The sequence below is a fragment of the Haemaphysalis longicornis genome, unplaced genomic scaffold (genome assembly GCF_048455015.1).
Source record: "Haemaphysalis longicornis isolate Haplotype H1 unplaced genomic scaffold, Haemaphysalis longicornis Haplotype H1 scaffold_1, whole genome shotgun sequence".
Classification (NCBI taxonomy): domain Eukaryota; kingdom Metazoa; phylum Arthropoda; class Arachnida; order Ixodida; family Ixodidae; genus Haemaphysalis; species Haemaphysalis longicornis.
In genome coordinates, this window is record NW_027526203.1 from 92015734 (window position 1) to 92029335 (window position 13602).

The 13602-nt window shown below is 49.4% G+C and overlaps 1 protein-coding gene across 12 annotated transcripts in view; it reads left to right on the forward strand.

Annotated features, from left to right (window-relative positions):
* The window catches only part of LOC144178022 (papilin-like), a 758094-nt gene that overhangs the window by 333928 nt on the left and 410564 nt on the right, over positions 1–13602 (forward strand). The gene's annotated exons all lie outside the window — the stretch shown is intronic.

A 13602-nucleotide genomic window follows, 5' to 3' on the forward strand; every position in this document is an offset into this window, starting at 1 on the left:
CGGTTGTCCTTTTGACGTAGTGACGGACCACCACGCATTGTGTTGGTTGTCGTCGCTCAAGGACCCGTCTGGCCGCCTTGGTCGCTGGGCTCTCCACCTTCAAGAGCATGACATCCGTGTGCTGTACCGCTCCGGCCGGAAGCATTCAGACGCTGACTCTCTGTCTCGCTCCCCCCTACCGGCGGAAGACTCGTGTTCCGTTTCTGTTGATGCCGGCCTGTCGTCCCTCGACATCACGGACATGCCACCCGAGCAGCGCAAGGACCCCTGGATTGCCTCGCTTATTGCCTTCCTCTCAGGCGTGCCCTCTGCTCAAGAGTCGCGTGTGCTGCGCCGACAAGTTGCCCACTTTGCACTCCGCGACGATATGCTCTTCAGGCGCAACTACCAATCGGGAGGTCGCAAATGGTTACTGGTGATACCTCGCCATTTGCGCATGGGCATATGCGCATCCTTCCACGCTGACCCCAGCTGCGCGCACGCCGGTGTGTTAAAAACGTATGAGCGGCTTCGCCTACGGTATTACTGGCGGGGAATGTACACGTTCGTCCGCAAGTACATCCGGTCATGCATCAACTGTCAGCGGCGCAAATCCCCCCCTACTCCTGCGGCGGGCCCGCTGCAGCCATTGCCGTGCCCCGAAAGACCGTTCGACCGTATTTGGATAGACCTTTACAGTCCCCTACCCTGCACAGCCGCTGGCAACCGTTGGGTCATTGTGGCGGTGGATCACCTAACGTGCTATGCAGAAACCGCTGCTCTAGCAACTGCCACGGCACGTGACGTCGCGTCCTTCCTGTTACGCCGCTTCATACTTCGCCATGGTGCTCCTCGAGGGCTGCTCAGTGACCGAGGTCGCGTCTTCCTCTCGGAAGTCATCGAAGCCCTCCTGCGGGAATGTCGAATTATTCACCGAACTATGTCGTCTTACCACCCGCAAACCAATGGTCTCACAGAACGATTTAACCGCACTTTGAGTGATATGCTTTCGATGTACGTGGCGTCGGACCATTCTGACTGGGACGTGATACTTCCTTTTGTCACGTACGCCTACAACAAGGCCACGCAGACGACGACGGGATTCTCACCTTTTTTCCTGCTCTACGGACGGGAGCCGGCATGCACTCTTGACACAATTTTGCACTATCGCCCAGATCAGACCTAGTTCGCACCCATTTCGGAAATAGTCAAGCATGCCGAAGAGTGCCGTCAGCTCGCCCGCTCGCTCACATCTGAACACCAGCAACACCAGAAGCATAATCTCGACGCTTCCACCGCGGTTCCAACCTATAGGCCTGATTCACTTGTCTGGCTTTGGGTCCCATGCCCTACACCTGTTCTCTCACCGAAGCTTGTTGCAAAATATCATGGACCCTACAGAGTCGTCAAGCAAACTTCACCAGTGAACTACCTCGTCGAACCGGTTGCTCCCGCACCCGACCGTCGACACCGTGGACGCGAGATAGTTCACGCCAACCGGCTGAAAGAGTATTACGATCCTGTGGTCTCCTCGTCACCTTGAGTCGCCAGGATGGCTCCTTTTCCACGGGGGCGAATATTGTAGCGTTGATTGTGGACGCGATGTAGCGTTGATTGTGGACGCTCGATATGCATAGGCGCTCGTGCAAGGACAATTCCCCGTTGGGGATATTCGGCTTGGTGCACGCCCGACGACGAGAAGGCGGAAGTATCGCTTGACGCACGGGCCGCTCGAATATCGCGTCGGACACAGCTTGCTGGCACGAAGAACCTCGGGTTCTCCGCAGCTCTAACTGCTTGTTAGTGGTCCAATAAACCACGCTTCAATATATATATATATATATATATATATATATATATATATATATATATATATATATATATATATATATATATATATATATATATATATATATATGTGTGTGTGTGTGTGTGTGTGTGTGTGTGTGTGTGTGTGTGTGTGTGTGTGTGTTTGTGTGTGTGTGTATGTAAATTTTCTCATGAAAATAGATAAACAATTTTAGTTTTGAGTACGTAATGTAGCTGACGATACTAGCCTATTTAAAGTAGCCAGGACGCGAGGAGCTTAGTGGGAAAAGGCAATACATTCTTAGCTAAACTACTTGCATGGTGCATCAAAAATGTTGTTTTGGTTAACTCGAATAAAACACAATCCTCATTACTCAGAACGAAAAGCTCCAGTCATGACCTCACCAGTTTTCTCACTGGGAGCGAATAAATTGGAAATACGCAATGCAGTTAAATCTCTGGGTTCTTACTTTAGTGAGTTTATGCGGTGGGATGCGCATTTCAAATGCCTACCGAGTAAACTCTTCTATAGTCCGGTAATTAGGTAATTGCAAAACACGCTGCCAGTAAAATCAAATCTTGTTTTGTACTTCGCGTTAGCTGAGTCCAATATAAGATACCGTAACTTAGTCTGGGGTAACACAGCAGAAACTAATTGTAATAAACTCTCAGTGGTTCAGAATAGTACATTGAAAGCGATAGCTAATAGGCCAAATTCATAATCTTCCGGCCACATGTACTTACAATATCTCATAATTAGGCTTTCTTAGTTTTATGATTTTCACGTGCTTAAACAGTACAAATCACTTTCCCAAAGTCGAGTGCAAGTCTTTGAGGAAACGTTCCGCTTACAAAAAAGCAAACACTGCCATCAAACGCGTCATCATGAACACTGGTACACGCATCGCACTAGAACTAATTACGGATTTCAAACACTAAACTATGCGTTGTATACTCTACTTAACCGATGTAGTCTAGCGAACTATTGTGATCGTTTACCGTCGTACGAACGTAAAAAACGCTCTTTTTATAAGAGTATACTTTCAGTATATGCATTACTTATGTTGCCATTTGCTGTTCATGATGTGAACTTGTCTTCCTACCACTACCTTAGCCATGTCTTTGATACTTTTTGGGTTAGATATGTTTGTGTTGGATTGTTATTACGTATGAATTTTTTTTTGTGGCACGTGAGCTGTTAAGAAGTATTCACGTGGTTTTTTGCACTGGAAACTGCATTAGTGCTTTGTTTCTTGCTACTTGCTCCTTGTTATCCTTTGTTTCAATTCTGTGGGCCACTGCAAAGTTCGCGCGTACTTCGAAGTTTTGGGGGTGCTCGGACATCCCCGGAGAAGTCGCAACGTGCCTGTGAAGGACCGGTGCGCGGGCGTCTCCTTGTCAGTGATTCAAACTTCGCCGCTCCAAAACGGACTGTGTAGCGACCTACCCGAACGACGCGGACGCCGCAGCCGAGATGTCCTCTCCCGCCTCTCTCAGGCTCAACCAGCGCCGCTACTGCAGGCCCCTCACAAATTCGGGAAGAGTGCTGTGTGTGTATGTACAATTTGACGGTTGTGTGCACATTATCACAAAGACACGCGCGTAGCCGTTACGGCCATTGTGTGTAAAACCGTCCTCGCGGCGGATAGTTCGCATCCGTTTTGGAAAAGCGAATCTACGCTGTCGCTCTGCTCGAGTCCTGAAGCAACGCCGCCTGTATACGCCTCGAGCGCTGCCTGTACGGGCGCCACTGAAATACCCCTAGCGGCCTGTTTTAAAAGCAGGCGAGGGAGTCTCCGGGTCGCCCACCACTCCCGCTGTCGCTTTCGCGGCACGTTCGTGACTGATATTTCACGTCTGTATGCGTTGGAAATACATATTTATGTAGAGCAGCCACTCTGTTCGCAAATGTGGTGTATTTACAAGGGTATAAATGCTTCTGACGCGCTCTTAATTTGGTACATTCGGTCCGCATAAGCGCCAGGTGTGTGTTACAGGCCGGCGTCGAGAAATCGGCATATACATGGAGCTGATTGTAATTCCACTGCCCTGAAATTTACTAACAGTACCTCCGTAAGCAGTGTGCATTCAGATGCTCATGCTAAGGTGCAAATAGGTTTTGTGAGCTTACATAATCCAGCGGAGCACTCAAACCTGACAGCACGCTAGTTACGCTTCATATCTCATATTGATCCCTACCTTGACCAACCGATGTGGCATAAATTTGACGGACGTTGTACGCAATAAGTACGATATATAATGCAAAATTATATGCGGGAGCCAGCACACGACAAATAATTTACTGCCGAGTCCTCGCAAACATTCGTCCGCTACATATATTCTCCGCTTATATCCGCGTCCGCGACTGAACGCTTCATCGAAATATCGTCATATAACACAGGGAGCCTGCAGAATCTACCACAAAAGTGAAATCAGAGGGCCTTATCAGATACCACGCTCTTCCAACGACAAATTTTATCGCTTGTGAACTTACTTTCTGTATGCTTCAAAAAATCTGTCCACCATGTGATCAGCTGTTAGTTGAAGTCGAAAAACAAAATAAAAGTGGACGCGCAGATTGTATGTGCGTCATTCCTATATTTCGCTCCGCATTTGTACGCAACAATAGTTAAGGCCCCCCCCCCTCCCGCCCGTCTTGGAAAATATTAGCGCATTTCGCATCTAGTTGGTCTAGTGAATTCTACCTTGCTGAAGTTAAGACGAACGTCTCTAGCATTTCCGGAGCGGTATTGGGTTTTTTTCATTCCCGCATGAGCTATTATATTGCATCAGGACTTGGCAGATGATTTATTTTTCAGTTGTTTCATTAACTCTCCTTGGTCCTTGCTATAAGGCGGGTGTACTGGGCACATATTTAACGACCCACAGACTTGGAATGCGCTTAACATCTTCGCGTGGCTTATATTTCCATAAAACGCACAAGTTATCCCCAGGTATTGGGTAATCCCATCCCCTAATCATATTTTTCTACGACGTATATGTGGAAGAAAGCCGCATTTGTTGTCTGCGCTGCAAAACAAAACCAAACTCTCCCTGTGCCAGTATCAGGCCTAACCGACGCGACAATAGAATTGATTTGCGCGTGACGTATTCTGATGTGACAGTGGTGATATGCTGCGGCCGTCACTCGTAAGACCGGCGAAGAAGCGCGCAGTACCACGTCCCTGCAGATAGCTCTTGTTAGCGTTCGAGCACTCTACCAGGACGCAGCTGATTTTTGAAGTGCCCTAAACGTACTGTTTGCTTACAGACATCACCATAAGAAGTTGTTTATTGCGCGGAAAGGCAGAAAGAAGCGAAATAGAACCAAAACACCGCATGAGCTGGTATCAGCTGAGCAACGGTAATCCCGTAAGCGCCGCGTACAAGCGGCGGCAGGCGGTGCAGTGATCGCGAAGCTCCAGGCGTATAAACATTGCCTAACGCGTGAGCGGAAAATGGCAAACAGCCATTCTCGTGAGGCGGGCGTGAGTAAAAGACGTTGGCAGCTAGTTCGACCCGACAAGCCAATCAGTTTTGGAACAACGGATAGCCATAATCGGAGCCAGGCATGCCTCCGCAATCTCACCACAAGCATGCGTTGCATTGCATTGCGTTGCAAGGCGGCATTCGCCTACCGAACAATGCAAGGTCGCCGAGATTACAGCGGGTCTGTACGACTGGTAGGACGGTCAAACTGAAAACCAGTTTGAAGGGTCGGATGACTTCGTCGAAAATGGAATAGGCAGCGTTTTGCCACCTACGGGCTTTTTTCTCAAGACGCAACAGTAGAGGCATCGCGTTGCCGAGACAGCGGCAACGTCACAAAATGCTCTCCAAGAAAAGAGACCAAGAAAAGAGAAAAGAGAAAACTATATGCCATCATTTTAAGAGGCGAGTCTGCTACCTGTCACTATGCCTTCCGAAACTGGCAATTCTGCTGTAATAACACCCCACCCTAATAATGACAGTCCAAGGGATCCTCAGGAGGAAGAGTTCAAATGTTCGCCTACGGGAGGACTTCCAGCCGTCACTGAGCCCTTACCGTGTTCGGAAAAGGTGTCGCGAAAAACGGCTAACCGAAAAAAGACCGCAGCTTTATTCATTTTTTTATTTATTTACAAATACTGCTGGCCAGAGGCCAAAGCAGGAGTGGTAAGATAATACAGTTATAGATAAGATTTCAATACAACATCAACAAAAGAACGGAGAAAATGATAAAAACAGAAAGAGCAACATTATTATACAAATGCGACGAAAGAAAGGAGTGGGGAGGGAAACACGGAACAGTTGTAATAGTTAGAAAAACAATTTCAAATTTGACTTAAATAAGCTCAGGACAGTGTAAAATGCGTGCAGGGAAACCATTTCACTCCTCAATGGTACGAGGAAAAAAAGAAAATTTGAACAAGTTAGTGCAAGCAAGAAACGGTGTTAAAGAAAATGCGTGTGAATGCAGGGTCTAACGTGTTCTTAGTGGTGTGAGGTAGGGGTAAGGGTTCAGAGCAAGCTTGCGGTTTGAAAGGAGGTACAAAATTTTAGGCGCAAGAATCTGCGTCTTGAGTGCAAAGTTGGGATACCATTTAAAAGAGTAACATTGGTGACAGAACTACCAGGCTTATAGAGAGAATAAATGAAACGAACTTCCTCCGCTCAATTTATTCTAATGAATCAATGTTAGTTTTAGTATAAAGACCTCAGGCAACGCATGCATATTCATATTTCGGGAGTATCGTAGGAGCATCCTTAACCTTGTTATTAAGGGCGTGTTACATTTCGATCGTTGTATTGTAGCGTGCGCGCATGCAATTTTGTCAAATAATCGGTTGTTGAATAAGAAGCCCGGTACGCTGCGTACAAATACGAAATTCTACCCGCCAAGTGTCACGTTTAAACTCACGATCGGGAACATGAGATAGCAACGTGGCTCTTATATAGTCTTTTAGAATAACGATCATACCACCACCCCGAGTTGCCCAGTCCTTTCGAAAAATTGTGAAACCCGGCGGCACTACGCCATCTGACGAAAGTCAGATGGCCACGTCTCCGTAAGGACAACAAGGTGACGATCGTGTGCTAGAAGTATAGCTTCAAGGTGCTCAGTTTTGTTTGTAATACTACTAGCGTTTATATTTAGTAGTCTTACACGTTGGTTGGTCATATTTCATGCGCTTCCATTATCACTACCTTCATGGTCATTGCTCACACTTTCTGCGTTCTCTGCATGCGCATGCTGTTCCTTACGAGTGATATTTCTACGTTCGATGGCTGTTTCGTTCCAAACAAAAAACGCGCCAATCAACCCTGTAAATGTGGTTGGAAAGCAAAGCTGCAAACTGCATCCAAAACGATTACGCATACGACGTCACTTAAAATTCACTCACGTGGCTCTACGAAGAGTGAAACCGGAGACAAGTGAAATGCACTTAACTGCATCCTTTATACTTGAAAGAGATATTCTCTATTAAGGTCAAATCACTGCATGATTCATGAACGGCGGCTGGTTGAGTAGTATTGGTGAAGTACATAAGCGCAAACGTTTTTTTTATAAAATTAAAGGAAGTTCAAGCCCGGTGTCAGACGATCTCACGTCTCCGTCTCTGCCACCGGGGACGGAAACGACCAGATCGGCACCAGAGACGGTGCAGGAGGATCAGCGGAAGAGAGGGGATGATAGTGAGGAGGAGTTGCTAAGGAGGCACTACAAGAGGATGAAGTTGGGGAGTAGGAGGCGGCAATACCTTTATGCAGATTTCTGAACGGCCCAGAGGGCGGCCCAGGAGAGTGGTTCTTTCTTCACTGGAGCCCATTTGCAGTCCGCGCCACCTGTGATCGGTCCACCAGCTGAAGGCACACAGGGGCTGACCAGCAGCATCTCCCATAGGTGTTGTTGGATAGTTGACGGGAAGAAAGGAGGCTGCTCAGGGCTAAATTTGCTAACCGCAAATATGTGGCGGAGTGTTTCTACTTCTGAGCAAAATTTAAATTGAGCGTCGTACCGATTCGGGTGCATTAAGTGAAGACGCGTCGGGTATAGGAAGCAGCTGGATTGTTTGCCCTTCCATGGAAAGGTCACGGTGGGGCGAGAGTAAGGTGTGCCCGTGAAAGCGATAACGTTTGGTTATGTCCTTGCACGTGACAAGCGTGTGACTGTATTCGTGTAGTTCCATAGCCTAGTTTGTAAAACACAGGCTTCTTGGTGGGCGTTTTCCTTCCCCTCCATGCAAGCGTGAGCGGCCATCCAGATGAGCTGAATGTAACCGGTTGGTGAGTGTTTTTATAGCGCACTCAGTGCAGCTCGAGAAACCCACGCCGACAGGTAATTCCGGTAGGTTTGTTGCGAATCGTTCACTACCTACCAAACCCCTGGCTGAGGGAGAGCCAACGCGATGGCTGCCTCTTCTTCAGCTGTCATGTCGTGGGTATTGAGTGAGGCACACATAGGAGGTTTGCTCTGGCGGTAACCACGATGAGCGCGTACTACTCCTCGCGGGGTTGAGAGGCGTCTGTGTGGATAACTGCATGATCTCCGCAGAGGGTGGTGTTGAGCGCTTAAGCCCGTATTTGTCGGCGACCCTCGTGGTGTGAAGGGTCCAGATTTTTACGTAAAAAAAGCATCTTTAGTTCTTGTCGCCAAGATTCCGGGAGTAGATTACAAAAGTGACATTCCGTGCTGCCCAGCCAATCTGGTGAAGGATGCAGCGACCCACTGCAGTTCTGCTCAATCGGAGCTTGTGATTAGAAAGATGGAGATTATCCGCTCTTCCACCGTGTTTTGGAACCCCATCCTGACCGCTCGCCCCGTGTCTCTGTCTTTTCTAGTGTCCCCGTCTAGTGCGCCTTTTACCATGTCAAAGCATAACCAGCCTCCCCGTGGACGCACTCATGGGAAAACCAATGGCCTGCTTAACCACCTTTCCAATCAAGCATCTTTATATCCTCCTTAGGGGGTGATGTAGGGGGTAGGGGGTACACAGACGCCTCTCAATTATCTGTCGGCGTGGGGTTCTCGAGCTGCACTGAGTGTGCTAAAAAAACACTCACCAACCGGTTACATTCAGCTCATCTGGACCCCCGCTCACGCTTGCATGGAGGGGAACGAAAACGCCCACCAACAATCCTGCGTTTTACCCGCTAGGCTATGGAACTACACGAGTACAGTCACCCGCTTGTCACGTGCGAGGATATAACCGAGCTTTATCGCTTTCAGGGACAGACCCTACTCTCGCCCCACCGTGACCTTTCCATGGAAGGACAAACAATCCGGCTCCTTCCTATACCCAACGCTTCTTCACTTAATGCACCCGGTACGACGCTCAATGTAAATTTTGCTCAGAAATAGAAAGACTCCTCCACATAACTGGGGTTAGCAAATTTAGCCCTGAGCACCCTCCTTTCTTCCCGTCAACTATTCAAACAACAGCAATGGGAGACGCTGGTGTTCAGCCACTTTGTGCCTTCAGCTGGTGAACAGATCACAGGTGGCGCGGACTGCAAATGGGCTCCAGTGAAGAAAGAACCACTCTCCTGGGCCGCCCTCTGGGCCGTTCAGAAATCTGCATAAAAGTATTTCCGCCTGCTTCTCCCCAACTTCAACCTCCTCTAGTGCCTCCTCCCGCTACTACTCCTCAACCTCCTCCGCTGTCTCTGCCGATCTCGTCGTTTCCGTCCGCGGTGGCAGAGACGGAGACGTGAGATCGTCTACACCGGGCTTGAACTTCCTTTAATTTAAAAAAAAAAGAGTTTGCACTCGTGTGCTTCACCAATACAACTCAAACAGCCACCGTTGATGAATCACGTAGTGATTTCACCTTAACAAAGAATATCTCTTTCAACTATAAAGGATGCAGTTAAGTGCATTTCACTTGTCTCTGGTTTCACTATTTGTAGAGCCACGTGAGTGAATTTTAAGTGACGTCGTAAGCGTAATCATGTTGGGTGCAGTTTGTAGCTTTGCTTTCCAATCACATTTACAGTGTAGATTGGCGCGTTTTTTTCCTTCGTATTTTTCATCTTTTGCACTATCCAAAAGCAGTTTTCGTTTTTTTTAAGGTTTGCTTGGAGTAGTCGTTTTAGACGAATATTGTAGTTATCTTGAGTTTTTTGGCATTCTTTTTACAGCGGATTTTTCGTTAAAGTCCTGAAAAAACAAGATAACTGTTTTTTTTTGTGCCAGGTTTGCTATTATATGATTGCGCCCTACCGAGTTGCATGCGACACCAAGCTTACCTTTTAACGTCGCGTCAATTATTTTCTGTTTCAATTCCGCTTCAGTCTCTTTAGGGCTTTCTGAAACACCAAAAACCACTACATTCGAGCGTCAACTTTTATCCTCGAGGTAAGTATGTCTGTGTCTGAACGCTAACTGATTTTCGGTATATTGAAACAAGATTGTCAAGTTAGTCTAGTTTGGATGATTTGTTCTTAAGTTCAGTGACATGTTTTTTTCAATACCATCAAGGAGCAGCTTGATATCGACAAACATACCCTTAAGCCTACAGATTTTATGGCGCAATTCGTCTTGACCTTCTAAAACATTAAGTAATTCTTCTACAGTAGGTCCGGGATTAGATTCAATGTCTCCGCACAATAACAATCGCACGGCACAAAATCATTCTTACGCAATCACAGAGCACTGGTGGGGGCACATCAGGACTATTAGAAATAGCGAATCGCTCCAAAAAAAACCGAAACAAGGACCAAACTGCACAAGGCAGATAAACGGCTTGGTCAGCGACATGCCGCTGCCATGACCGCTGTGCCTACTGAAGTTGAAGTTCAGGAGCGGTTTATATATAGGGGCTGCATCTGCTGACGTCACGGCTTGGGCAGTGATAGCTGAGGACGGGCGAGATGGGATGTCACTCGTTGTTGCGTCATGGTGCAGCAAATGCGTTGCCGCATAAGCTGGTGGTTGAAACATCGGCGAGGTCGAGTTTGGAAAGTGGCAACAGTGCATAGCCAAACCTGCGCAGAACAGCCCCTGCAAAAGGCAGAAGAACGGCTTGGTTAGCGATATGCCGCTTCCATGCCCGCCATGCCCACTGAAGTTCTAGTTCAGGAGCGGTTCATATATAGGCGCTGTATCTGCTGATGTCACGGCTTGGAGAGTGATTGCCGAGGAAGGACGAGAGGGGATGTCGCTCGTTGCTGCGTCATGCTGCAGCAATCGCGTTGCCGCATCAGCTGGTTGTTGAAACGTCGCCGAGGTTGAGTTTGGAAAGTGGCAGCACTGCAAAGCCAAACCTGCGCAGTAGAGCCCTTGCACAAGGCAGAAGAACGGCTTTGTTAGCGACATGCCGCTGTCCTGCCCGCTGTTCCCACTGAACTTCTAGTTCAGGAGCGGTTCATATTGTCACAGACTTCGGACAGATTCCCGAGAAACGTACACAGGGCATAACCGCATATCCATGTGGTGAATCTGTCCCTATCGGGGTATGTGCTCCCGTGGAAAGACGCTGGGCGATGTCCAACGGAATGAAGAGGAGGTAGACGAAGACCGAGCTCCCGCTGGGTTTGCGCCATCAACCCGTGCTTCGCCCGGTGGCTACGGTGTCCTTTGTAAATACACCTCCTTCCTGGCTACCCATCTCCGCGTTGTCACGTGACATCTTTGGTGGAGGTGCTGGACTTCCGGTTTCCTGTACCTCTCGCCAGCGCGGCTTCTTAACAACACGGAACTTCGGAGTGGGCGCATCGCTCGCGGCCCCGCGATGCCTACCAATGAGCCCGGATCCCCTTCACCGTTCATCGTTGTGTCCCACCCTCGGGACCCCGGCGACTTCACTGGGACGGACGACATTGATGTAGAAGATTGGCTCCGTAGGTTCGAACGTGTGAGTGCGCACAACAGATGGCTCGCCAACGCTGCTTTGTGCCTCAAGAAAGCGGCTGAGACATGGTTTGACACTAATGAAGCACGACTAATTAGTTGGTATGGTTTCAAAGAACAGCTTCCAAAGGTGTTCGGGAAGCCCGTTGGTCGCCTGCTTGCGGCAAAGCAAGAGCTCTCAACACGGGCTCAAACATCTACTGAAAGTTACGTCGCCTACATCTACGACGTTCTGGCAATATGCTCCAAAGTTGACCCAGGAATGTCAGAAATGGACAAGGTTGGTCCTTAGGGCATCGCCGACGACGCCTTTCACCTGCTCATTTGTAAGGACTGCGCCACCGTTGATTCCATCATCAAAGGGTGCCGGCGATTTTAGCAGGCCAAGGGACGCCGTATAGCTCACCAATTTGCCCGGCTCCCGCACACTGCTGCGACATCTTCCTGTGATGACGTCCATCTACCCGCTCCTGCTCCACGCAGGCCGGACCCTGTCGCCCCGTCTGCGGATATTACCAGAATCGTGCGCCGCGAAATCGAAGCTATGGTCCCGACCCCCCCCACACTGCCATATGCAGATGATATCTGCCAGCTCCCTACGATCGCTGCAATCCAGGCCGTCGTTCGCAATGAAATGGCAAGCATGGGCATCCATCAAGTGTGCAGTATCGGGCATCCCCATCCTCCTTTTACCCAACAGTTTTCGCCCACCACGCACATGGGCCCCCAAGCGCCTTTTGGTAACCGCCGCCGCAATCCAGCTGAATGGCGAACGCCTGACGACAGACCAATGTGCTTCAACTGCTCCCGTATTGGCCACATCGCTCGTTACTGTAGGATGGCCACATCGCTCGTTACTGTAGGAGCCGCTGGACTCCACCCCCGCCCAATGCGTCACCTCGTTACGGCTCTCGGCCTTTCTCCTACAGCTACACTCCCGATGCGCAGCGCCGTACTTCCCCAACATCGGATACCCAACACTTGAATGCAGACCCTGTGCACACCCGGTTCAACCGCTCACCCTCGCCCCAACGCCGCCAGTCCCGATCGCCGCAACCTCGCCGCTCGTCTCCGATTCCCGACCGTGCCGCCCGATACTCTCCGGAAAACTAGGCAGTGCAGCTCCCAGAGGTGATGCTGCATTCCCGACCGGGCCCGAAAATCCTCTACCTCCTCGTTCTGGAAAGCACAACTTATTAGCGCTTCATGTCGATGATGTACCGGTAACTGCTTTAGTCGATACAGGTGCGCAGTTGTCCGTCATGAGCTCGTCCCTTCGCCGCTGCCTACGGAAAGTCTTCACGCCTGCCCCGTCCCGTGTTTTGAGAGTTGCCGATGGTGGGATGACCACCGTAGCCGGAATGTGTACTGCGCGTGTTGGACTGGCCGGCCACCAAATCCCTGTTATGTTTGCTGTCCTGGACACGTGCCCTCATGATGTTATTATCGGCCTGGACTTTCTCGCGGACCACGCAGCCTTAATCTATTGTGCCTCAGGTGTTCTTCGGCTCGAGCTACCGAGCCCCCTTGCTACTGATGTCGAACCTCAGTCCCGGCTTCGTTCCACTGAGCAGATTCGCCTGGCCCCAAAGGCAGTGACCTACCTTCCGCTGACCTCGTCTCCGCCCGTGCCGGATGGTGATTACATCGTTTCTCCGGTTACAGCCGTGTTGCTCGACCGACACGTGGCTCTCACAACGTGCGTCACAACGGTCAGACGTCCGTTGTGACGCATCACATAAACACCGGGGATGCAAGTCCGATACGTCGACGCCCATATCGCGTGTCTCAGACCGAGCGAGGTGTCATTCAGCGGGGAGTTGACAAAATGCTCAGAAGGGATGTTATTGAACCCTCCTCTAGCCCATTGGCATCAGCGGTTGTTTTGGTGAAAAATAAGGACGGCTCATGGCGCTTCTGTGTTGATTCCAGGCACTTGTACAAAATTACCAAGAAAGATGTATACCCGCTCCCTCGAATTG